This window comes from Monodon monoceros, unplaced genomic scaffold, assembly GCF_005190385.1.
Source record: "Monodon monoceros isolate NGI ecotype Baffin Bay Population unplaced genomic scaffold, NGI_Narwhal_1 Super_Scaffold_16, whole genome shotgun sequence".
Classification (NCBI taxonomy): domain Eukaryota; kingdom Metazoa; phylum Chordata; class Mammalia; order Artiodactyla; family Monodontidae; genus Monodon; species Monodon monoceros.
This window is the reverse complement of record NW_021703772.1, coordinates 72,222,104-72,245,792: the sequence shown is the minus strand read 5'-3', so window position 1 is coordinate 72,245,792 and position 23,689 is coordinate 72,222,104. Positions and strand designations below refer to the sequence as shown.

General features: G+C 43.9%; 1 protein-coding gene across 3 annotated transcripts in view; it reads left to right on the top strand.

Moving 5' to 3' along the window:
- TANC1 (tetratricopeptide repeat, ankyrin repeat and coiled-coil containing 1) overlaps window positions 1-23,689 on the top strand; it is a 230,222-nt gene that overhangs the window by 30,641 nt on the left and 175,892 nt on the right. Inside the window, exons 1-2 of one of the 3 annotated variants that reach the window (XM_029225498.1) lie at window positions 21,894-21,950; window positions 23,523-23,625. The exons of 1 other annotated variant lie outside the window; for it this stretch is intronic. The gene's annotated coding sequence lies outside the window, so the exon portion shown is untranslated. Of the gene's footprint in view, window positions 1-21,893; window positions 21,951-23,522; window positions 23,626-23,689 lie in introns of those variants that run through there. One more of the 3 variants, XM_029225497.1, reaches the window with a different exon arrangement.

The following is a 23,689-nucleotide window of genomic DNA, read 5'->3' as shown; positions in this document are numbered from 1 at the left end:
CCCTCCCCCTCCTCTCCCTCCCTCCCTCCCCCTCTCCTCCCTCTCTCTCTTCCTCCCCTCCTTCCTTCCTTCCTTCCTATTGCCTGTTGAGTCTAAGTCTGCAACCTGATGTTGAATTTCAGTGCATGAATTTGGGGAGGAGGAGGCTGCGGGGGTGAGGAGGATTGGCTGTGTTTCTGATGCTGACAGAGCAAATACCAAGGGTGAGGTCAAATCATGGCCAACTACCTGGCCAACCAGCAAACTGCAGAGATTGTACTGCAGATTTTTTAACGGAATGGGGTGAAACATATATATTAAGAAATAGATTTTACCTGGCTCTTCAGGAAGTTTTTGAGGTTGTAACCTAAACACCTAAGGCGCATCCTGTCTTCAGTGGTGGCCGGTGGCATTTGTGACCTTCACCCCGCCCCCGCCCCGGGTGGAGATGCGGGGCCTGACTCAGATATTTGGATTTAGCCAGGTGTTTGTGAAGTGATCTAAGCTGTTTATAAGGGAAGTGCTCTCCTGAGAGTTCCTGTTATCATTTTACTTCATGTGTTTACTTTGGATTCAGCAGAATTCATTTATTCTCCTGCTGGTGGTTTTAGATTCTGTGCTGAAAGACAGGCTGCTTTCTGTGCATGGCGACCGTGGCTAGCATGGCCTGTGATTATATAATAATTTTGAATAAGTAAAGAGATGTTCTCATGGCAGGTCTTGTAAGGGCAGTCTGGAAGCTGACATCATGAGGGATTAAGTTGCACTGCAGTGAAAATTTGCAGCTGTCAGAGGTGCAGCAGCACATCAGCTATAACCTCCAGGTGTAAATAGACCTTCATCAGCATCATTGAAAAGCCCTGGGAAGACCCAAAGCACAGCGGCATGCTGTCCATCAAAAGTCATTTGCGGAATCTTGTTCCTGGCAGTGATATGTTTTATCCCCAGTAGCTGGCTGGATCTATAGCACTTTACAACAGTTCTTTTCAAGGAAAGGTAGAGTTTATATGCTTGCTGGTACCAAATTCTGATGAATTATTTTACTTTTCTGCCCTTTTTCTCTTGCTAAGAAACATTTGGGGGCTAGGTAAAATAAGGCAAATGGGAATTTATTTTAACATGAAAGTAGGACTAAGATAATGATAACTAAGGTGATCCTTAGTTTTGAGAAATAATGATGACTGACAGGAGGCGCAGTTATCTTCTGGGCCAGGTGCCATCTTGAGCACATGATCTTGTCTTTTGTTCACAGACGTATCCCCCAGCCCAGAACAGTGTCTGGCACAGAGTAGGCGCTGCGGTGAGTGAGCTCAAGGCAGGTAAGGATTCTGCATCACAGGGTAGTTAAGTTGCCTGCCCAAGGCCACACCGTTAATAACTGGGATCCCTTGACAATAGGTAGATGAAGAAAGGGAAAGGCACAGAGAATCATGATTAGTCTTCAGAACTCTTTCACTGAAAATATTATTTACTATGGTTTTAGAGGTGTCTTGTGTTTTCCAAAAGAAAATTTCTCCATCTATTAAAATATACTATTTTTAATAATTAACTTTATTAAAAATAAATATGACATAATTTTTTTTTTTTTTTTTGTGGTACACGGGCCTCTCACTGTTGTGGCCTCTCCCGTTGTGGAGCACAGGCTCTGGACATGCAGGCTCAGCGGCCATGGCTCACGGGCCCAGCCGCTCCACAGCATGTGGGATCTTACCGGACCGGGGCATGAACCCGTGTCCCCTGCATCGGCAGGCGGACTGTCAACCACTGCGCCACCAGGGAAGCCCGACGTAATTTTATAATTATAATATTATGAGGATTAAATGAGAAAGAAGTTAGAACAGTGCCTGTACTTTGTAAAGCGCCATATGTGTGAAAATTTGCCTTGGGTGTCATTTATCTTTTAAAGGATGTTTGATCATTTATTTGGTTTTAATTTTGAAGTAAAGATAAAATTTTTCTTTAACTATGGAGACTGTCTTTAAGAGTACACCTGAATGAGAAAATATAATTCAGAGATATAATAGGAAAGCCAAGAGTGAGGTCTGATTTTAGTAATGAGGATATTGTTACCATATAAATACTACATGAGGGGCTTCCCTGGTGGCACAGTGGTTAAGAATCCGCCTGCCAATGCAGGGGACACCGGTTCTAGCCCTGGTCAGGGAAGATCCCACATGCCGCGGAGCAACTAAGTTCCTGTGCCACAACTACTGAAGCCCATGCTCTGCAACAAGAGAAGCCACCACAGTGAGAAGCCCGCGCACCACAATGAAGAGTAGCCCCCTCTCGCTGCAACTAGAGAAAGACTGAGTGCAGCAACAAAGACCCAGTGCAGCCAAAAATAAATAAATAAAATAAATAAATTTAAAAAATAAATAAATACTACATGAATACACAATATTTCTTAGCCAAAAAACTAGAATACAGCATTTTAGTAGGCATTGTCCTTAGAGCACCAAGAAGTGTATTATAAGAAACTGTGGGCTTCCCTGGTGGCGCAGTGGTTGAGAGTCTGCCTGCCAATGCAGGGGACACGGGTTCGAGCCCTGGTCTGGGAGGATCCCACATGCTGCGGAGCGGCTAGCCCCGTGAGCCACAATTTCTGAGCCTACGCGTCTGGAGCCTGTGCTCCGCAACAGGAGAGGCCACAATAGTGAGAGGCCCGTGCACCGCGATGAGGAGTGGCCGCCACTTGCTGCAACTAGAGAAAAGCCCTCGCACAGAAACGAAGAGCCAACACAGCAATAAATAAATAAATAAAATTTTTAAAAAAAAAGGCAAAATTCCTTTAAAAAAAAAAAAAGAAGGTGTTACTCTTTAGCCCAATAGCCTAAACATTGTTTTTTTTTTTTTTGGCTGCGTTGGGTCTTTGTTGCTGCATGCGGGCTTTCTCTAGTTGCGGCGAGCAGGGGCTACTTTTTGTTATGGTGGGCGGGCTTCTCATTGCGGTGGCTTCTCTTGTTGCGGAGCATGGACTCTAGGCGCACGGGCTTGGTAGTTGTGGGCCACGGGCTCTAGAGCACAGGCACAGTAGTTGTGGCGCACGGACTTAGTTGCTCCTCGGCATGTGGGATCTTCCTGGACCAGGGCTCAAACCCGTGTCCCCTGCATTGGCAGGCGGATTCTTAACCACTGCGCCACCAGGGAATCCCAGCCTAAACATTTTTGACATAGCAATTCTATCAGTAAAATACTTTCTGCTCGTACCTGCAACATTTGTATATTTATGAATTATAATATTATTAAATCCACAAAAATAGAAATAAAAGAATGAGACAAGTAAACATGATTAGGCATTCTAATACCTTTTTTCTATATCCAAGAGATCACCTTGCACCCTCTACTTTTGGTCTGGTTTAGAAAGACCGAAAGTCATCTCTAAGAGAAAGCACGTAGCATTGTTTGAAAGAGGGCTTGCTAGATTTTTGGAGTGGTAGGTGGCTGAGATAGTGACAGAGATGTACACTGTCAGGCAGATTGCGTGTAGGATGTTTTGGGGGGTAAACCAGAAAGCTATCCCTGGCCATCTGCTAGAAAATGTTGGTGAGGTGATCACAGACTAAACTCCTAAGGATTAAAGTACCCCCATTAGATTGGTCACATCACTTCCCCATGATGGATTGTGCTGGGCACGCTGGGCTAGAGGAAAAAATATAGTTCATACACAAGGTTTGCAAAATTGCTTTTAAATTTGAAGGGTGTTTCAGCTCTTTGAAGGAAAGAGACCTGAATGGAGTGGTAAGGAAGGCAAGTTAATCATTTAGAAGTGAGAAAGTGGAAATAATGTTACTGAACACAAGTTCCTGTGCCCCAGGCACAGTGAGGCCAAACAAACCAAAACATCAGAGTTTAGAGAGAAAGGTTTACTGCAGGGCTGAGCAAGGAGCACAGATGGCTCACACTCCAAAACCCCGAACTCCTAGATGGTTTTTTTTTTTCGGTACGCGGGCCTCTCACTGTTGCGGCCTCTCCCATTGCGGAGCACAGGCTCCGGACGCGCAGGCTCAGCGGCCACGGCTCACGGGCCCAGCTGCTCCGCGGCATGTGGGATCCTCCCGGACCGGGGCACGAACCCACGTCCCCTGCATCGTCAGGCGGACTCTCAACCACTGCGCCACCAGGAAAGCCCTCCTAGATGGTTTTTGAGGAAAAGTTTTTATAGGCAAAATTTGGGGTGAGGGTTGCACTGTTGTTTCTTGACCCCTCCTCCTTTGTTTCTGCATCTCCCCTCCCTTCCCTGATTAGCAGCTGTTTAAATCTGCCCCTTGGAACTCAGGGAAGGTCAAGGAGGCTGAATGAAGCCTATTTCCTGCCAACCAGAAACTGGGGACATGGAAAGCATTTGTACCAGGGAGAGCCCCACAGGGTCCTGCTCCATTTCAGTAAGATGAAATCATCGGATTTGACCTTGGCGGGAGGGATGGGTGGATAGAGAGGTAGTGAGGAGGTGACTGAGCACCACGAAGCCCCCGGGAGAGACCTGTGTGGAGGCTGCTTTAGTCTTTGGAAGGGCAGGAGCAGAGCATAGAGTAGGGCCCTTTTTGTCGTTATTGTGGAATATTTCAGGTAAATTAGTCTTAGTTTCCTCACAAATTAACACTTTCTAAGATTGTCAAATACTTTACCTGTTTCTGGACTTAAAAGATCGTGTAAAGGGAGAGTATCAAGTTAACAAACTGTTGTTTGCTTACCTGGAGGAGGGTGCTGTAGTATCGCTCCAAGGTAGAGCTCATCAGCCTGGCACCTCAGACCAACAGGTGGTGATGAATATGAATTTAATAGGATGATGGTTGGGGTAGACTGGTCATCTGTGATTTTCTGTTGATCTCTGGGACTGGGTTTAACTACTGTGATAAACTGGGAATTTCAGACAGATTTAGAGTTCAAAATTACTGTTTTTTGAAGAACTGAAAGCAGACTGGAGAAGTACCTGATGGGTTGCCCAAAGCTTCATTTTCATTTGAGAATGTGCAAAACTGTGTACTTAGTACTGAATGGAAAGTGGAATTTGATAGCCTTTCAACAGTGATGCAATTTATTGATTACCCACAAGTAAAATACTTGAGTGCTATTCGAGTATTTTCAGTGGAAGCATTTCACAACAAGAGAGAGAAAAAGGCCTCTTCTGGAAATAGGTGGGCCAGATGTTAACCAGAGGAAAAAGCAAATATGGGTCCTTGGTGGGTACCTTCCATTTGCTTAGGAACTTCCTTGAAAGATGGGATAGATAGAGGGACCTAGTCTTTGGCAGCATTCAGCTCTGGAGAAGTTTTCTTAAATGGTAGTTATAATATCATTCAGAAAACACGGTAAATATTCCTGTCCTTAATTTTATATAAAAAAGGGCTTAGTCACTCTCATAAATTATTGGTTGATGTGTTTGTGGCTTAGATGGAGAATTTGAGAAACTGTGATAATAGGCAAATACTTAGAAATGACAGAAATAGATTCAGAAACGGATAAAATAAGGATTTGGGGTTGCTGGGAGCCATTGAGAAAAGTGACCTCACTCAAAGAGGGAATCAAGCAAGAGTTAGGCTGATTCCAGAAACATGACTCATTAGGGGAATGCAGCCGTGCGTGCCCTTCCCTGCTCTTTCATTGAAAAGGCGTGGGAGCGTCAGGTGGTGGGCCTGGCCTAAGGGCAGGTATGCCCATAAACCCTGTGAGTCTTCCTCTCCATACTTGGTACAATAAAGGAAGATCCAGTACTAACACGTGGCTCTGGTGTACAGATTGTAATCCACCAAATCCTATTTCAAGAGTGTGGGAAGGGCATAACATTCAGAAATAAGTGTTTAGAGAAATGAATGAAAAGCTTTAGATTTTTTTCTCTGAGTGACCTTTGGGTAGCAATTTCCTCATCTAAAAGTAAAAGAAAGGTTTATTGGAATAATCTCCTAAAGCCCCTTCTGATTCTCAATGAGTGTGTCCGTTTTGAAGAGATGAGCCTGGGAGATGACATTTATTTAACACTACCTACTATGTACATTCCAGGTGCTTTATGTACAAGTTCCTTTAATCCTCATTATTTCGTTCACTCTATAAATTATACCCACAAGGTAGGGATATCACTATTCCCGTTTTATAAATGAGTGTGAGTAATATGGATAAGTTCACTCAGCTACCTCTAATCACTGACTGAGCTGGAATACAGTGAGAAATGGTCATAATAATAGTAACAGTGATTCGTTGTCAGTTTTGAATGAAACGGAAAAAAGTCAGTGTTTTGGGTTTTAGAGTTGTTCTATTGTCTCACAGGTCACTAGAAGTAAAATACACTTTTTAAAGAGAGTAAGATTTCGAAGTCTATCCCTTAAACAGGAAAACTCATTCTTTATATTGTTGGGATTTGAGGGAGGAGCGCTAAATGACACCCCACTTTTATCCTGTCAATCTGAGTTCTGAACGAGCTCTCATAGAGACAGGAGAAAGACAACATCAGGAATTCAAATTGTACCTTTTTTTTTTTTTTTTTTTTTTTACTGATGGAACTAATATTGGAGAATGTGTCTTAAATGTATGTCAACAGTAGGCTTCCTAACCTGAGCCCCACAGTAGTCAGGCTTGTCTGGCTGCTCATGTGGTGCTGGACCATCAGGGTTTCCCCACGCGGAGGCCTGTCCCCATAGAGCCAGGATGTTTAAGAAGACTCAGATGTGTGCCTCCAGAGAGTAGCTTGGCATCCAGGAAGAAGAAGATGGGAGGGGCTGTGTCACCATCCCCAGTTTCTGTTCCCAAACTTCAAGGATGAGGTATTTCACTAGGCCTTCTAAGAAGAGGTGAGTGTAGGGCCAGGATGGGAAGCTAGAAAGAAGCCTGCTCTCCACCTAAAAGGAGCCAGGAACGAGGCACACACACCCCTTTCCCTGAGCCCCACACCCCAGTAATGAAAGCTGGTCTGTTTCCCAAGGCCAGCAACATTCTGGATAAGTTTTTTTCTACTTGAGATACCGGCTTTTGTGAAAGTGAAATTGGATTTAAAAACAAAACAAAAACCCCAGACCATATTGTTGCTGAGGCCAATGCCGCTGCTGTTTCCATTTTAGTAGATGTCAAAGTGAAACATTCTGGCTTATATTATTCACTCGATGTTCTAAGAAAGTCACTGTAACTGCTTGTGCTAATAGTAATGTCTTTCAGAAGCTGAATTCAAACACGTGCCTTTGGAACTTTAAAATACCTTAGTACGTCTCGGCTTTTTTTTTTTCTTTTTTGAAGATGGTGAATAGCTTGAAAACTTAAGGTAAACAAAAACTGCCCCTTTCCATATGGCTGTTGAAGTCCCTGCCGTGCCAGAGACCCAGTGTTAAAAGTTGCTCTCTCCCCTCCCACGCTATTTTTTCCTAAGAGGAATGGAAGATGTTCAGACTGAAAATTATTGTGGGCAAAACTGGCTTGTCATTTTCTAAAGTAACATTTTTATTCAACAAGTAAAACAAATTTGCCCAACTAAATTATTCATAGGAATTACAAAACTTGTCATTTAGAGTGGATGTTGGGATATTCAGGTCATTTAGAAGGCTGTGGTTAAAAATAAAATGACCTAAATATATAGCTCTACTTTTTTTTTTTTTTTTAAGGGAAGTTTAAGCTTTTAATTTTTTTTTGACATTGGTTCTAATTCTGTTTCTGTTGGGAATGTAGCTAGCTACTTGTTCAGTGTTCTAAATAAAGACAATTCCTCCTTCTCTTCTTGTTGGTTGTTTCTCATAGTATAATATATGGCTGTTTTGGCTGTTTTTTAGTCAAGTTTTGTAAGTTCTGGATCCTTTTTGATGCATGAGGATGTACATGTGAGTGACAGAGAAACTGGAGAAGTGGCAAGCAAATGACTCCTCCAAGAAAACTTGAAGAGAGTTCGTTCACTGTTCTGATCACTCCTTTTGTACTTGAAAAGAAGGAGCATTTGAAATGTGAACTTGTCCCAGTCTGCTTTGGGGCAGTAACTGGAGCATAAAATGTTGAAAATCAATTATGTATTTAGGGAGGTAAAACAGGCTGACATATTGAAGGCATATTATGTTCTGTTTGGCGGACAAAAGCAGGGCAGTTACATCATATTCCTGCAGTAAAATTGTGTCCCAAGGGGGTGAGACACAGAGGATAACACATCTTTATGTATCCAGACTTCACAGAATATGAGAGTATTTACGCTGTATTTGCCATTTGTCCTGGGAAAAAATCCTGTCTTAAAACTGACTCTGCTTTTTTGGTGGTGAGCTGATAAGTATAGAATTTGCTTTTTAAAAAATACATTCTTGGCCCTGATTTATAGTGGTGTGGTCAATTTGCAACGCATTGTACATTCCTGTGCCAATTAGGAGAGGGTAGGAAGAGTTTTAGATTTCTTCTGTAACCCACTGTGCCTTATAGTGCTGACTGCTACATAGCCGTTTGTAGATTTACAAGATATTTGCATGGGTGTTGTCTTATGTTCACTTGATCAAGGAAAGGTCCCTGAGGACTGGGTTGTGTTGAATCTGAGACCGTATGTGTTGGTAAATAGTTGTATTAGTCGGCTAAGGCTGCCGTAACAAAGTCCCACAAACTAGGTGGTTTAAACAACAGAAATTTATTGTCTCAGAGTTCTGGAGGTTGGAAGTCCAAGATCAAGGTGTTGGCTCGGTGCATGTGACCACCTAGAGGGGTGGTATAGGGAGGGTGAGAGGGAGACGCAAGAGGGAGGAGATATGGGGATATATGTATATGTATAGCTGATTCACTTTGTTGTAAAGCAGAAACTAACACACCATTGTAAAGCAATTATACTCCAATAAAGATGTTAAAAAAAAAGAAGATCAAGGTGTTGGCAGGGTTGGTTCCTTCTGAAACCTGAGAGGGAAGGATGTGTATTAGGCTCCCCTCCTTGGCTTATAACCGTCTTCACATCATCTTCTCTCTCTATACATCGTCTGTCTCTGTTTCCAAATTTCCCCTTTTTATAAGGACACTAGTCATATTGGATTAGGGCCCCCCTTAGGTTCTCCTTTAACTTGATTATTTCTGTATAAAGACCCTGTCTTCAAATACAGTCACATTCACTTAACTGAGAGTTGTCTTCAACAAGAATTTCGGGGGGGACACAATTCAGCCCATAACAGCAGCAGATCTGGGGTCATAACTCTCTTTTTGTCTCCTAACTCAACAACTCTCCCAGCCCTGTTTAATAAAGATTTGCTATTTGGCGTAGATGCAGCTTGGACAGAGAAGGCCACATTTTCTACTCACAAAAATACCAACTCCTCTGCGCACAGTTTCCTGCTATGCTGGCTAGTAAATTGAAGCCATTTCTTACATGGAGACAGTTTTGTTTGAGGCTGTTTTTTGTGAGTTTTTAAAACATTTATCTTCTCTGCCTTTGATCCCTGGAGTATAAAAATACTTGTCATTTGATGCACACGTGGGCTTTAAAGAGACATAAAGTGTGCACTTTGCCTATGATCTTTTCCCTTTTTGTCTTTCTGGAATACTTTTTTTGGTCTTAGCAGGGGAAAATGATCATCAGTGTTTGAGGGTTTATATATAGGACCTACAGTCACCTGGGTAGTTGGTCTCTTAACTGTCAGGCAGCAGTAGAAATCATGGTACCAGGTAGTTCTCCCATCCCAAGTTTGGGTTGGTACTCAAAATGTAATATTTAAAAGATAAAATATATTCTATCACTTTGATTATTCAGTAATATTTAGAGGGATCTTTCCTGCCAAACAGCATTGCTGCCAAAAAGGCGTCAGTTTAGTTAAGAAATTTCGAAGTGCAGTGCAATTTCTTCTTAGAAGGAGCTAAGTGCAGCTTGTCTGACCCAAGATTGTAAACTCGTGGGGGGTGGCCCTGTAAAGGTTAGGAAATGAATATTTGCAGTGGTTCTGAGTTGGAAGACTGCAGATGTATACTGGATATAATGTGTGTGTGTGTGTGTGTGTGTGTGTGTTTCTCAGGTTAAATGCAGTTTTCAGAGTTTTAAATTTGCTTATATTTTATGTACTTTTTTTAAAAAATGAAAGACCGATGCCACAGAAAGCAGCCACATATAGAAATTAAAAAATAGGACCTTGACTGAAATAGTTTGGGACATTCTCTTGTGCTTGTTGATTTACAGCCTGGCAAGACTCTTGTGTGTGCACGTTTTGAATGCTATTGTAGAACAGGCATGGAGATTAAAACATCTTGTCACTGTTACCCGGCATCCCACAGTTCAAAGGCAGCCAGTTACATAGTACTTGGCAGGAAGCTGCCCATTTTGTATATTTTTTAGAGAAAAGAGAGAATGAGGTGTCTGTGCGGAGCATTTTATAATGAAGGAAGAACAGCCCGACTGCTGTAGACAGGTATTAAAAGGCTATCCCACTGGCCTCATAACTGTATCTGCTACAGAGTCATCCCCATGAGGCCTCCAGATTGAGAAGAAAGCCCACGGTTGTGCTGCACAGCTGTTAAAATAGTTAATACAGTTCTTCCTAAACCATTATGGGAAATGCAGTAGTTGGCTTTTGAGAACATGAACTTGTAGTGTATTGGGGGTCTTTGGGATCATTAACAACTTGATTCTAGCAAACAGCAGCAGACGAAATTATGTCGGCTCTGTCATTCATTGTTTAAAAATTGTCTTAAAGTATACATAACAAAAGTTACATTTTAACCATTTTTAAGTGTATAGTTCAGTGGCGTTAAGTGCATTCCAACTGTTGCACAGTCATCACCCATCCATCCCCGGTACTTTTTCATCTTCCCCAAGAGAAACTCCATACCCATTAGACACTAACTGCCCATCCTCCACTCCCTCCTGCCCCTCCAACATCTATTCTACTTTCTGTCTCTGTGCCTTTGCCTCTTCTAAGTATCTCATGTGCGTGAAATCATAATATTTGTCCTTTGTGAGTAGCGGGTCTCATGATGCTTAAGCTGTATCTGTACAGCTTTCACCATATGCCATTTTCTTTTTGATCATAAAATAATTTACTAGGTAACCTTAGACTATTACAGCTCTAGGACAGAAGTTTGAAACTGACATGCCTTCAGGGGCCAGAGAGTAGTAACATTTAATATTTATAGAGCAGTTGCTGTGTATGAGGCGCTTTGCAGGTAACGACGCATTTCCCCTCACACCAGCCTTATGAGGTAAATACTATTAATACCCAGGTTTGCAGATGGGAAGCTAAGAGATGAATTACTTGCCTAAGATAATGACATGGCTGGTATGTGGCAGAGTGGAGGTGCCAGCTCAGTTGTCTCTGCTCCAGAGCTCTTGAGCTCTCCTTGATTATACGCAGGTGGAGGGAGCAAAGGCAGACGGGATCCTGAGCCAGCGAGGGAGTGAGCTGAGGGGGAAGGCTGAGCCTCAGCTCCAGTGGTGGGGTTAATTAAGGGAGTAGTGGAGGTCGAGGGGCTGCACGGCTGCCTGCCGTGGGGTGTCGCAGAGTAGGAATGCGGGCTCAATACTGCTGGCACTCCCAAACTTCCAAGAGAAGCTAGACCATTATTTAGAGATGACCTCTGGATTTCTGAGTGTTTGCGACCTAACTCAAATAGAAACTACAACAAAGCGTGTGGGCCAGACAGAGTATCTGTGGTACGCTAGTGTGAGACCTTTTTTTCCGGAAGCCTTGTACTTATCCAGACCCTTCAACAGTTTGTACCCCTAGGACACTCATCGCTTGCCATTGTTTGGACCCAGAGGCAGGGTCTCGCTGATCTTTGCTTCCCCAGCTGCAACGTTTTCAGTTAATGTGTGCTGAGCCAGTGAGTCTCGACAGCGCTCATGATTTCCACCTGCGTGCTGCCAAGAGTTCACTGAAAGTCTAATTCAAAACAAAACAAAGCGGTTGATTTTGAGAGGCTCATATCCTCTCCTGTGGAGCTTCATAATTTATTGTTTCATTGGGGCTCCTTTGATTTAACGATGCTGATTAAAATAGGACTTTAAAGTGTGTGATTGTTTTCCTTTAGAAAATCCCACCAAAGATACTCAAGTATACGCTGTGTACAACACATACAAACCTGAACCGCCTTATTTTATTAACAGCCGCCGGCGTTTGTGACATGCGTATGGCGTGCTCGCCACTGTGTTAAGGATTTTACGTGCCTTATTTTGTTAAATTCGGAGTTAATTAATCAAGAGTTTGTGGACTTAGATTGAATTTTAGTATCGGAAGGGCTTGAACACGCCTAATTCAATTTGCTGACTTTGCATACGAAGCTGGTCAGGGCGAGCAAATTTAAGAGACTGGTTCAAGGTCATCCATCTGTTGTATGGTATAGCCAAGAACCCTTTGGACATACACACCTGTTGAGTGGTATAGACATAACCCTCTCGGATGTACATATCTGTTGTGTGGTGTAGCCAGTGTCGCCCCCCTGCCCGAAATACTGTCCAATAGTCTTTTTCTAGACACCATAGTGCTTCTACTTTTCTCTGTCTACCAACTGTGGGAAACACAGGGCTTATTAAGTTAAAGTGTAATAATTTGTTACCACTCATATAAACCGTCTCTGAACTATGGATCATTACCAGGGGATTTGAAGTTGTTTGCTAGTACAGGTGTGGTTTTAGAACATCTATTGTGCCTTTGTGAAATGTCTGTAGTCTGGAGTTACATGAAACTAAGAGACTCAAGTCCTTACCTCATTAGCCCAGGACCCCAAGCTAAAAGAGCTGACCATCTTACAGATAATACCGTAATTGACAATGTAAGGCGAATGGTTAACTTAAAACAGGTTATTTACAAATGAATGATGCAGTAATCATCATATTCATCTAATATTTGACCCTTTGCCCACACTTTGGTAGTTGCCAGTGGTTTTTGAATCCATGTTTTAAGCCAGAGGGCAGGGTTTGGGCCCTTCTCGCATTCAACTGAAACTAAATTAAGGCTTTTCTTTTTAAAAGCTATTTTCCCATTGACAAAAGCAATCTACATTCAGGTACAAATTTCTTTAAAAGTACAGAAAAGTGGGCTTCCCTGGTGGTGCAGTGGTTGAGAGTCCGCCTGCCGATGTAGAGGACACGGGTTCGTGCCCCAGTCCGGGAAGATCCCACATGCCGCGGAGCGGCTGGGCCTGTGAGCCATGGCCGCTGAGCCTGCGCGTCCGGAGCCGCAATGGGACAGGCCACAGCAGTGAGAGGCCCGCGTACCGCAAAAAAAAAAAAAAAAAAAAAAGTACAGAAAAGTAATTTTACCATTCAGAAATTTACTTCAGACATTAAAATAAAATAGTAAGTTTTATTTAAATTGAACAGAATATAACAAATTAAAACTGAAGGACTTGCTGAACTTAAGATGAATTTTTTTCAAATTTAATATCCCCCACACATACCTGAAGAAGATTGCTCTAAAGTTAAAAAAAATATATGAAAAATACTGGCAAGCTAGCACAAGAATCCAGATTACTGTGACTTCAAATTTCCTGTCTTTTCTACTTCACCATATTGTCCACATATTAGAAAAGGATAAACAATATAGAGTGGCATATAATTAAGGGCTAGAGTGTGAGATATAGGCCATAAGTCAAAGTTTAAGGGCTGGAGAGGGGACTTGGAAACTCCTATTTAAAAAATTAGGGACTTCCGTGGCAGTCCAGTGGTTAAGACTTTGCCTTCCAATGGAGGGGATGCAGGTTCGATCCCTGGTTGGGGAGCTAAGATCCCACATGCCTCAGGGCCAAAAAACCTAAAACATAAAACAGAAACAACATTGTAACAAACTCAATAAAGACTTAAAAAAAAAAAAGGTCCACATCAAAAAAATCTTAAAAAAAAAATAAGAGAACTAAAGACAGCTAAAATTTTTTTCTAGAGAGATCAATATCTTTTTCATCATTTCAAAATTGTACAAGAAAAATGTTCTGCTACTTAAAAATAGGTTGGAGAGAGTTCCCTGGTGGTCTAGTGGCTAGGATTTGGCGCTTTCACTGCCCTGACCTTGGGCTCAATCCCTGGTGGGGGAACTGAGATGATTTGAAAGCCTTGGATGTACGTTATTTGGTTGCTCAGATAGCCTTTTGAGGTGTTCGTACTTTGATCATTGAAGTCTGATCATTTTAACTCAGACTGACCCTGATAGAGGGCTGTGCCTTATAACTTTTTATATTGTACTTACTTGTCAATAGCAAGGCCTTTTCCAGGATTCCAAAAACACTCAAATTTGGAGGGCTAGATTATAAATGGCTTAGGGTACTCTGACCACTTCCTTTGGTGTTGCTTTGATTTTTAGCCCTCTGTGTTTAGTTCACGAGCTGGAAGCATGGAGTTTGTTCTACATAATGCTACCTTTGCAGCCTTTGAAAGCGATTTCCTACCATGCCTTCTAAGCTTGGACCAGCCCAGTGTTTGCACCCAGATGCCAGGCTTGTTGCAGTCTCCATGGGCTCAGCTTGACCTTCAGGGGTCGGCCTAAGTTGCCCTCTACTTTGAGGCTTTCCTCAACTACTTCAGCCTTCTTTGGTTCCCTGTCCCCTCTCCTTTTCTGTTATGCAGTTTAGCCCATAATTATATGCTAATCTATGTTGTTTATGCTTCTCTTGCAAGCAGGCCATATGAAGCAGTAGAAGGGATGGGAGCTTTGAAACCAGCATAATCTGAATTCCTGAGCCTGTTTCCTCATTTTCAAAAAGTTGTGGTTTAAAAAAAAAAACAAAAACACTTAAATTTGCAGTGTATGATCCAGTATTGTTAACTATAAGCACAGTGTTGTATAGCAGATCGGTATAAATTTTTCATCTTACATCACTGAAACTTTATATTCATGGAACAGCAACACCCCATTTCCCCCCCACTCCCCACTCCAGCCTCTAGCAACCACCATTCTACCTTCTGCTTCTATGAGTCTGACTGCTTTAGATTCCTCATATGCATTGGAATCTTTGCAGTGTTTGTGCTCCTGAGATTGGCTTATTTCATCGAGCAAACATAATGTCCCCAAGTTGCATCTGTGTTGTAGCATATGACAAGATTTTCTTTTTTTGAGGCTAAATAATATTCCATTGTACAGATGTGCCACATTTTCTTTGTCCATTCATCTGTTGATGGGCATTTAGGGTGCTTCCAGCCTTAGCTATTGTGAATAAAGCCGCAGGGAACGTGGGAGTGCAGAGAGCTCTTCGAGATCCTGATTTCAGTTCTTTTGGATAAATACCCAAAAGTCGGATTGCTGGATCATATGCCTCATTTTTTTTTTTTTTTTTTAGGGTTTGTAATACAGAATTTGTGCACCATGTAATGCCTGGCACACAGAGTGGGTCCTCTCCTGTCTGGAGTCCTTGAGCAACCTCTTTTGTTCATGTATATTCACTGTGCTTTATTATAGTACTTTATCATAGTACTTCTTGCTTTACTAATGCCTTACTGTTTTTGACCATGTGTTCAATAACTTTGAGAATTATTTTGGAGAGAAGTCATTATCCACACCTATCCCCTCAGCCCCTGCCAAAAACAAAACAAAAACCCAACAACAAAGAAACCCAAATTTTTATTCACTGGTCACTTACAGCAGCTGTGTCATTGAGGAAACATTGACATTGCTTTTGGTTTTTAAATGACTGTGTGTTATTCCTTGCCAGGACTGAAAAAATTGCAAGGTTGGAATTTTCAGGATTGTTAACAAGATCAAAAAGCAAAGATATAATGCCAAGGGGGAAGAGTCTTCCTACAAAATAGTGGTAGGAAGCAGAAAATGCTAGAATTCTGTAGAAAATGATAGGTGTTGCAAAAATAAGCTTTGACCAGAAAATGAAGGTTGCTGTTTTTATGTTATTTTGAAATGGAAGACAGTTTAGCCATCTAGAGTTTTTAATGGCTGATTTTTTTTTAAGGCTGTGGATAAAAATGTACATATAAATTTAGCTTTGTTAATAGCGTTTTAGAAGACGACTTGATTTCTTGCAGAGAATTATCTAGTTATTTTCATATTCTGTATTTCATATTCAGTAGCCATAGATGTTAGCTTTGAAGTGGTTTATAAGAAGTCCTCTGATTCCCCTCCACCCAGGGAAGACACACCTGCTGCCATTTCTCTGATTTTCCTCGGGTTTCATCTTGGAACTAGTGAACTAGGGGGCCGTGGCTTCAGTACCCACAGGCAGCATGGGGGTGTTGAATTCTCAGCGAACAGATATATCCTATTTGCTTTTGCTTTGTTGATGTCTCATTGCTGAGGTTTTAATTTCTGATAGGTTAAGACTCAGATCCTGTGACTTATTTGTGTTCTGGCCAGAGGACCCTCGGCTTTTTGTGATATGAGTCATTTCCTTGTGAGGCCCACTTTGGGCCAGGAACCCTCCACCCGGAGGTGGGGACAGCAGTGTTGGCACCTGCAGCTGGAAGTCCTGTGCGCCGGGAGGAAAGAACGGGAGTCTGCAGCGCTGGTGGCCTGGCAGGGAGCGGCGCAGGGCGGTAGAGTAGCCTGACGGAGCACCTGTGTCCCCTGACCAGCTGCAGCTCAGTGGGTTCAGGGTGCACCTCCGGTCCCCTGGAGGATTTTCAAGAGGCAGGCAGCACCTCGGAGCCCAAGGACTTACAGGTTATCCAGCGAGGGGCCCGGGCTCAGTTATCAGAACCGAGCGAGAGGGTCACCCAGGCCTGTGGAATGCAGGAGAGAGAAGCCCAGTCATTAGACACAACAAGGTCAGGGCTGGTTAAGCAGCAAGAACAACTTGGCTTGAGCTGTTTAAATCTCTTATTCTAGAAATTCCCGCTGGCTCACGCCAGGGAGGGGAGGGTGCGGGCAAGGGTCAAGAGGCTTCAGCTGTGGGGAAGGAAGGATGGGCTGTGGAAGCTGGAAACAGCAGGCCAGGCCTAGAAGGCCTGGACAGCCCAGACCTGATGAGATAAGCTTTCGGTACTGGGTGAGTCGTTGTAGCTTGTTTGTAAATGGACGGGTCTCAGAGTGTAAGTAGCATATTCAACAGTGAGCTTGAAACAAAACTGAGAGTTACTTTTGTGAATCTGGACATAGATTGAGTTTTTAACTCGATTTAGATAAAAAAAATTCGTTGAACCAAGTATAAATCATAACCTTATGATTATAGAACTACCAGTTAAATTCATTGCTGTCTTTACTAAACCTAGAGCAAATCGGTACTTGAATGCTATTACGTATCGAGACATAAATATGAAGTTACCCAATCAGTTCTGAGTTAGATGAATGATTGAAGCCGTTTGAGGTTAGATTTCCTTTAGATCAAGGATAAACTCACCCTAACCTTTGCGGTTCAGACAGGCACATGCAGTTTGGTGCAGAATTTATGCCTGGGCTCTCTCCTGTACAGATTAGATTGCAAAGTAAATCGAGGCTTGCCCCATTGATCACAGAATTCTAACATTTAAACCTGTATTTTTAAAAACTCTGTCAGAAAGCAGGAAAACCAATACCTTTAAAGACTATAGAAATGCTTGGGCTGTTTTAAAACAGCTCATTTAGATAGCTCCTTCCTTAAGATCATCCGGCTGTAGGGCTTCCAGCCTGTCAGTAGGCATCAGCTGTGAGATGCAGAGATGGGGGGCATGGTGTCCATACAAAAGGTGCAATCCCTGTGCTCCAGGAAGTTTATGATCTGGTGAGCAGCTTCACTCACAAGTACCACAAGAAAAGGTAGATGGGAAGTGATGAGAGCACGTGGCAAGTGTAAGAGTAGCCAGAAGGAAGGTTCCCAATCAGAATGGCAACACCTAGGGGTGTGTGCCTTTGAAAGTCTGTTCTGATGGTCACTGGTATTGGAGACCACATAGGGACAGTGCATTGCAGTTGGATACAGTGCCCATTCCTTTGTTTTGTTTTGTTTTGTTTTTTGGCCTCATCCTGCGGCTTGTGGGATCTTAGCTCCCCGACCAGGGATCAAACCCTGGCCATGGCAGTGAAAGGGCAGTGAAAGCGCTGAGTCCTAACCACTGGACCACCAGGGAATTCCCAGTGCCCATTCCTATTTTTTTTTTTCCATTCCTATTTTTGAGAACACTGAATGTAGTTACTGGAGATCCACTGAAAAGAAAATAACCTTCTCTTAGTGCCTGGGGTGATCTCTCAGAGCCACTAATGGTGCTATTTTGAAATGCTTTGTTTAGGTGTTCTTGGACAGTTTTGGGGATTGAAAGGCTATTTAAACTATAACTGCCTGTAATCTGCTGTTTGGGATTTTATACATTGTCTCCTGTCAGGCATAATTTCTCAGGATTTTCATTGTGCCTTGATCTAGCAATCGCCCTCCACCATCTTAATTTATGGTGACCGGGAAAAACAAATATTTCCCTCCTGTTAGAGTTCTATCTAGAAGAGGAGTAAACTAGCTCTCAGGGAGGGCCTGGGAAGGAGGTGTTGGAGAAAAATGGGAAGAAGCTGGGAAGTTCTCTTCTGAATTGTGTGTGAATTTAGTTACTGATTTTGGCAGCTTCAGGGATTAAATAGATCTTCTTGGTTTCTAGGTGTTTGCTGGAGAGTTGAGGTTGCTGGCTAATGACTTTCACCCCCCCCCCACTCTTTCCCCACTAGTATGTAAATCTTTTCTCCCACCTTTGCCTGAATCAATTTCGTTATGGAAAGGAGAGAATGAAAGTTTTCCCAGGGAGAATGAGAAGAAGGTGAAAGAAGGAAAACCCAGGGCTGAAGCAAGAGCTTGGTCTGTTAGTCAACCACTGCTCTTGGAACCTAAGAGGTACTGGGCCCTGTGGAAGATACAGAGGGATGATGTGGGCCCTGCCTTCAAGAAGCTTGAGGTTTAGTTGGGAGAGAGAACTAGCAGACCTGAAACCCTCAATTGAAATTGGTAGAGAAGTTTTGCATCAGGTGTGCGTTCAGAAAAGCGTGACTTGAGTTGGGAGCTTTGAGCCAGCAGTGGTATTGAGTAAATGGCCATGCAGTGTACCTTGGAGAGACCAGATACCCTGGGAGACCACGGAGGAGGATGAGTTAATGAAAGCCCAGTTGGGAAGTGGCAGAGGTTATGGAGAGATTTAGCAGCACCTCTGATAAACCTATTTCAAAGGAGGAATTGTTGAGGGTTTATGATGGGTTCACAGGCCGTTGTGTCTGTGTGGTTGATTAAAATGCAGACTCTTGGGCTGTACTCCAGATATTATGATTCCCTTCGTATGCAGCCTGGGGCGTCCAGGAATGGCCCAGGTCCTTCTGGTACAGATGGCCTGCAGGATATACTTTGGGCAACACTGGTAATGGATGGATAATGTAAAACTGATTAATTCCTCCATGAGAGACTGAAATTGGGAAGGAGGCATCCCAGCTGGACAGCCTGATTTTTGTCCCTCTGTTACAGGACAGGTAGAGAGCAGGTAGCCCTACGAACTAAGGAACAAGGAAGTGAGAATAGAATTAGCTGTCCTCAGCTGGAGACGGTGTTCCCTGCAGTCCTCACCCTTCCCCCAGGTACCCAGCATCTCTTATCCACGCACTGTCACATCTGAGAGAACATCATGATGCTAATTGAGATCAAGTTTCGATTCAGCTCTCATAGGAGCCTAGGAAAGCTTTGTTCTTTGGGCATTGTAACTCGAGGCAGTTACCCTGTAATGAGGGTGTGCTTTGTCAGATTTAGTGAGCAAGAAAATATGGGTTATCAGTTAAAAAAAAAAACCAAACCTGTCAGTACTGTTACTGGAAGAACCAGGAGAAATCATAGTGGTAAATCCAGGTCTTCACATCTGAAAACCATCATATTATAATCACTTCTCACATAGCAAACCCTTGACATAGGGATGGTCTTTACCGATGAGCTGTGAATTGCTTCCTCTCACCAACTCCATGACAGTGCCTATCCAGGGCTTACTTGGGGAATGACCCGGTCTGTCCCCACCCCGTCCTCTCCCTGGGGAGTGTGCACCCCCCAGGCCCTACCTCACACCCACTCCAGCGATCATCCCCTGCAAGGTGTTATTCACTCCAGCTTCCTCCAGCCCTCTCCCTGTCCATTTGTGTTTCTCCTCCCATTCCTTTTTTTTAGGCATAAATATTTCCTGCTCCCTACCTGCTGCGACAGAAGAAAACACCCTGAGGATAGGTCAGGGGCAGTGGTTCCAGGTCCTGGCTATGCATTAGAATCAGCTGGTCAGCTTTAAAAAGTAACATTTGGGTCCCCAGAGATTCTGTTTTAATTCTTCTGGGCATCAGAATTTTTAAAGCTCCCCAGGAGATTCTGGTGGGTGGTGAGGATTGAAACCACCTCCGTGTACTTGATAGGTTTAATGGTACTAGCACTACACCTGTATTAAGGAAAATGGAAGCCACAAGATTTGAAATGGAAATAAGTATTTTTATATAATGCCTGTTGCTGCTCGAGTCCCAGATGGATGCCGAGTCCCCAGAGTTTTCCTCCTTCCTATTTTTTGCCTTTATTTAAGCTTGCTTTCTATTAAGCACCAACATTCAAAATGAAACAAAACAAAGACAAGAGCTTCCTTTTACTGGCTTAAGGATTTCTGTGGTATTGTTTTCCACTGTGATGCATGAGCTCTCAGAGCGGGGTGTGACCCAGTGAAAGTTGTGGGCTTCATCACGCTGGTCACCCTCTCTGGGCCTCACCCTCTATGGAGTAGCATTCACTGCAGCAAGACCCTGTACCACTGGAGGACTTGGACTGTCACACGAAATCGCCGGACACACACTTGGGACGATAAACACAAACCCCTAGTCATTGTGGTCCGAGGATGCCCAATGCTAGGTTTCTGGAAGGATACTTAAGAGAAAAAAGCTTATTTCTGTTGAATAAACAACTTTAAAGTCTCTCTGTTCATCTTTGAAACAGTGATGACCAGGAGGTAAACCCTAATAATTCTCCTCAAAAGCCTTTTCAGGTTTTATTTTTAGGAACTAATTGGAAATTAGATCCATGAAAATGAAAAGGTAGTGATTGGCAATTGAAGGCAATCATTGGCAATCATTGACCTGGTCTCTGAACTTCTGTGTTTTAGGTTCCATAAAAATTCCTCCAATAAGTGTATGTTGTCTTCTTTTGCAGTTTACATGAGAATATTTTGTGGCATAATGCTTGTTTTTCAAAACTGTCTTGGGCCCAAATTTTGGACTGTGCATTGAAACTGAATGGAACCCTTTGGGTGGAGGAGTGGTGAAATGAGAAAATGTAAAAAAGTAAAAAGTTCCATTTTTTTCCTCATCTAACATTGATTTTAAAGGACAATTGAAAACTCGAGGCTTAGTGTCTCTTCTGAGTCTGGTGGATGAGTGATCTAACTGTAGTTATAAGTAACTTCTCAAACACCACTCAGAGTTGCTCTGGTCTCGTTGATCTCCGTTTTTCCTTTCTGTAATTACTGAATATGGCCCTTAAAACCCATGTAGGACTGAATACAGAATCTAGACTCTGTGATCTCATCACCACAAAAACAGACTGTAGGGACAGTCCTTCTTGCAGGAAGTCACCTCCCCTTGGGACTTCTGTGACTCTGTAATTTACAGAGCTGTCTTTGTCATCTTAAACTCAGAAAGGACTGCCCCACCCACCCCGCCCTTACAGAGGTAGTAACAAATGGGTTGTTGTAGGTGAAGAGGCCAGAGAGAAAGCACGTGTGTGCATCACCTGTTAGAGATGTAGTTATAAGAGTGCACGCAGGTCCGTGGGTGCTCTGGGCAGAGGGTCTGCATGACAGCAGGCATGTCGTGGGCTGTGATGGCTATTCTTTTAGATTTGTCTGTTGGCTGTGGTTGGGACAGAAGAGGCGACTGCCTTTTCTGCTGAGGTGTGTTATGTGGAAGGAGGTTGGCTGAAATCCTTGCGGCAGCTGCGAGATGGATTCCTTCCCTGGCTGCCAGAGTCTCGGTGAAGAGGCAGGTGATCCCTTTTATGAGTGAATAATAGGAGGATGCCTCAGATATTTGTGCTGCTGTGCACCAGGTGGTGCTGTCCTGCAGTGAATGCTTAAATACTACCACTGAGGTCAGCAGCCCCGGGAGGGAAAAACTTGGAGCGCTCAGAAGCCTTGGCAGAGTTTACGGGCTGTCGCCAAACATGAGGTGAGATTTGACAGAGGGTGACCACCTGGACTGTGTAGGTTTCTCCTCTGCGTTCTCCTTGAATGAGATCTCAGCTGTCCTGAAGTTGAGGGGAGACTGGACCTGTGTCCTGCCTCGGTCCCTGGTTTCCTCCCAGAGAAAAGCTCCCGTGCTCCGTTCTTATCTTTGAAGTCGCAGTGGGTAAGGGGGGCATGTCTTGTAGAACTCATCAAACAGACTTACAAGGGAGAAAAGGCCTCCACCCGTACTTTGCATGCACAAACCTATTACACTCCGGTGCCCTGCCAAGGTGGTTTTGTTGGCTCCAACGTGACTACACACGATCCGTCCTCTTTGGCAGTGAAGCCCGGCAGCGTTGCTGCAAGGGGATTGACTTGAGCTAGAGCCCGGTTGTCGGTGTGTTTGAGCATAGATAGCACCCTTGAAAAAGAACGTCTTCCAGTACCAGAGTAGCAGTAAAAACGAATATTTCCCAAGGAAATGGACTCCGAGTCAGTCATGGAGAACCTCTTGTTGGAATCCTTTAATGAACAAACATGCATTGATATCTGCCTCTACTTGCGATTACAGCAGGAGGGTGATGTAGGGGACGGCAGGGAAGACCAGCCCTTGAGAAACGGAGAGGAGGGGAGGTCAAGGCAGCAGGAAGCAAATGCTAGAATGCAGGTACCCTGCATTCTACCACTCTCAAGGTGCTTTGACTGCAGAGGAAGGACTGGCGAGGTTCCATGCGGGTGGGTGGGGTGGGGTGGGCAGGCAGGTGATACTTGAGCTGTGCCTGGAGAATGACTCATCTCCAGAGTGGGGGAGGGGTTTCAGGATGAGGGACTGGGGAGAGAAAGGGTGTGAGATTGGACGGTGTGTTCGGAAATGATGAGTCGTATAGAGAGCTGGGACCTGTGAAGAGTGAGGTAGGAAATACGGGAAGAAACTGTTCTGGAGAACTTGAGCGCCCTGAGTGCTTTAGAGAGGTTCTTGGCTCGATATCTCAAACCTTTGAAACATTTGTGCGTTGGGCTACAAACCCATTAGCATCACTTAAAGAGAAAACCTGAGATAGAGAAGGTAGTCCGGACACTGCAATACCTTGCTCAAGACAAGGGGCTTTCAGTCAGTGTCCCTGGTCACTTGGACAGAGGGTATCGGGAGGAGGAATGAGTTTTCTTGCATTTGCCAGCCCATCACCCTGTTTTTTCCCCTATTAAGAGTATGTAGATGCTGACAGCTCTTTCCTCTCTATCGCTGCTTTGTCTGGAGTCCTGGTTGTAGCTGTGGTTTTTTTGTGTTTTTTTTTTTGTTTTTTTGCGTCACGCGGGCCTCTCACCGCCGCAGCGCCTCCCATCGCGGAGCACAGGCTTCGGACGCGCAGGCTCAGCAGCCACGGCTCACGGGCCCAGCCGCTCCGCGGCACGTGGGATCCTCCTGGAGCAGGGCCCGAACGCGCGTCCCCCGCATCGGCAGGCGGACTCTCAACCACTGCGCCGCTAGGGAAGCCCGGTTGTAGCTAGTTTTATAAGCTCTGTGCTTCTTGCGTCGGAGGACGGGTATGCTGACCGGTTTTCTTTTTTGCAGTTCTCTTCCCAGCTTTCTGTGGTCACAGAGGAACTTTCTGGGTGCTCCCCGAGTAAGACAGCGTCTCTCTGTTGCCAGCAAGTAGAGTCTGGGGTGAAGCGAGGTGAGTGAGACCCAGGGAGAATTCGTGCTCTGACAGACCAAGTTTCCCAAGATGTGTTCCTTTC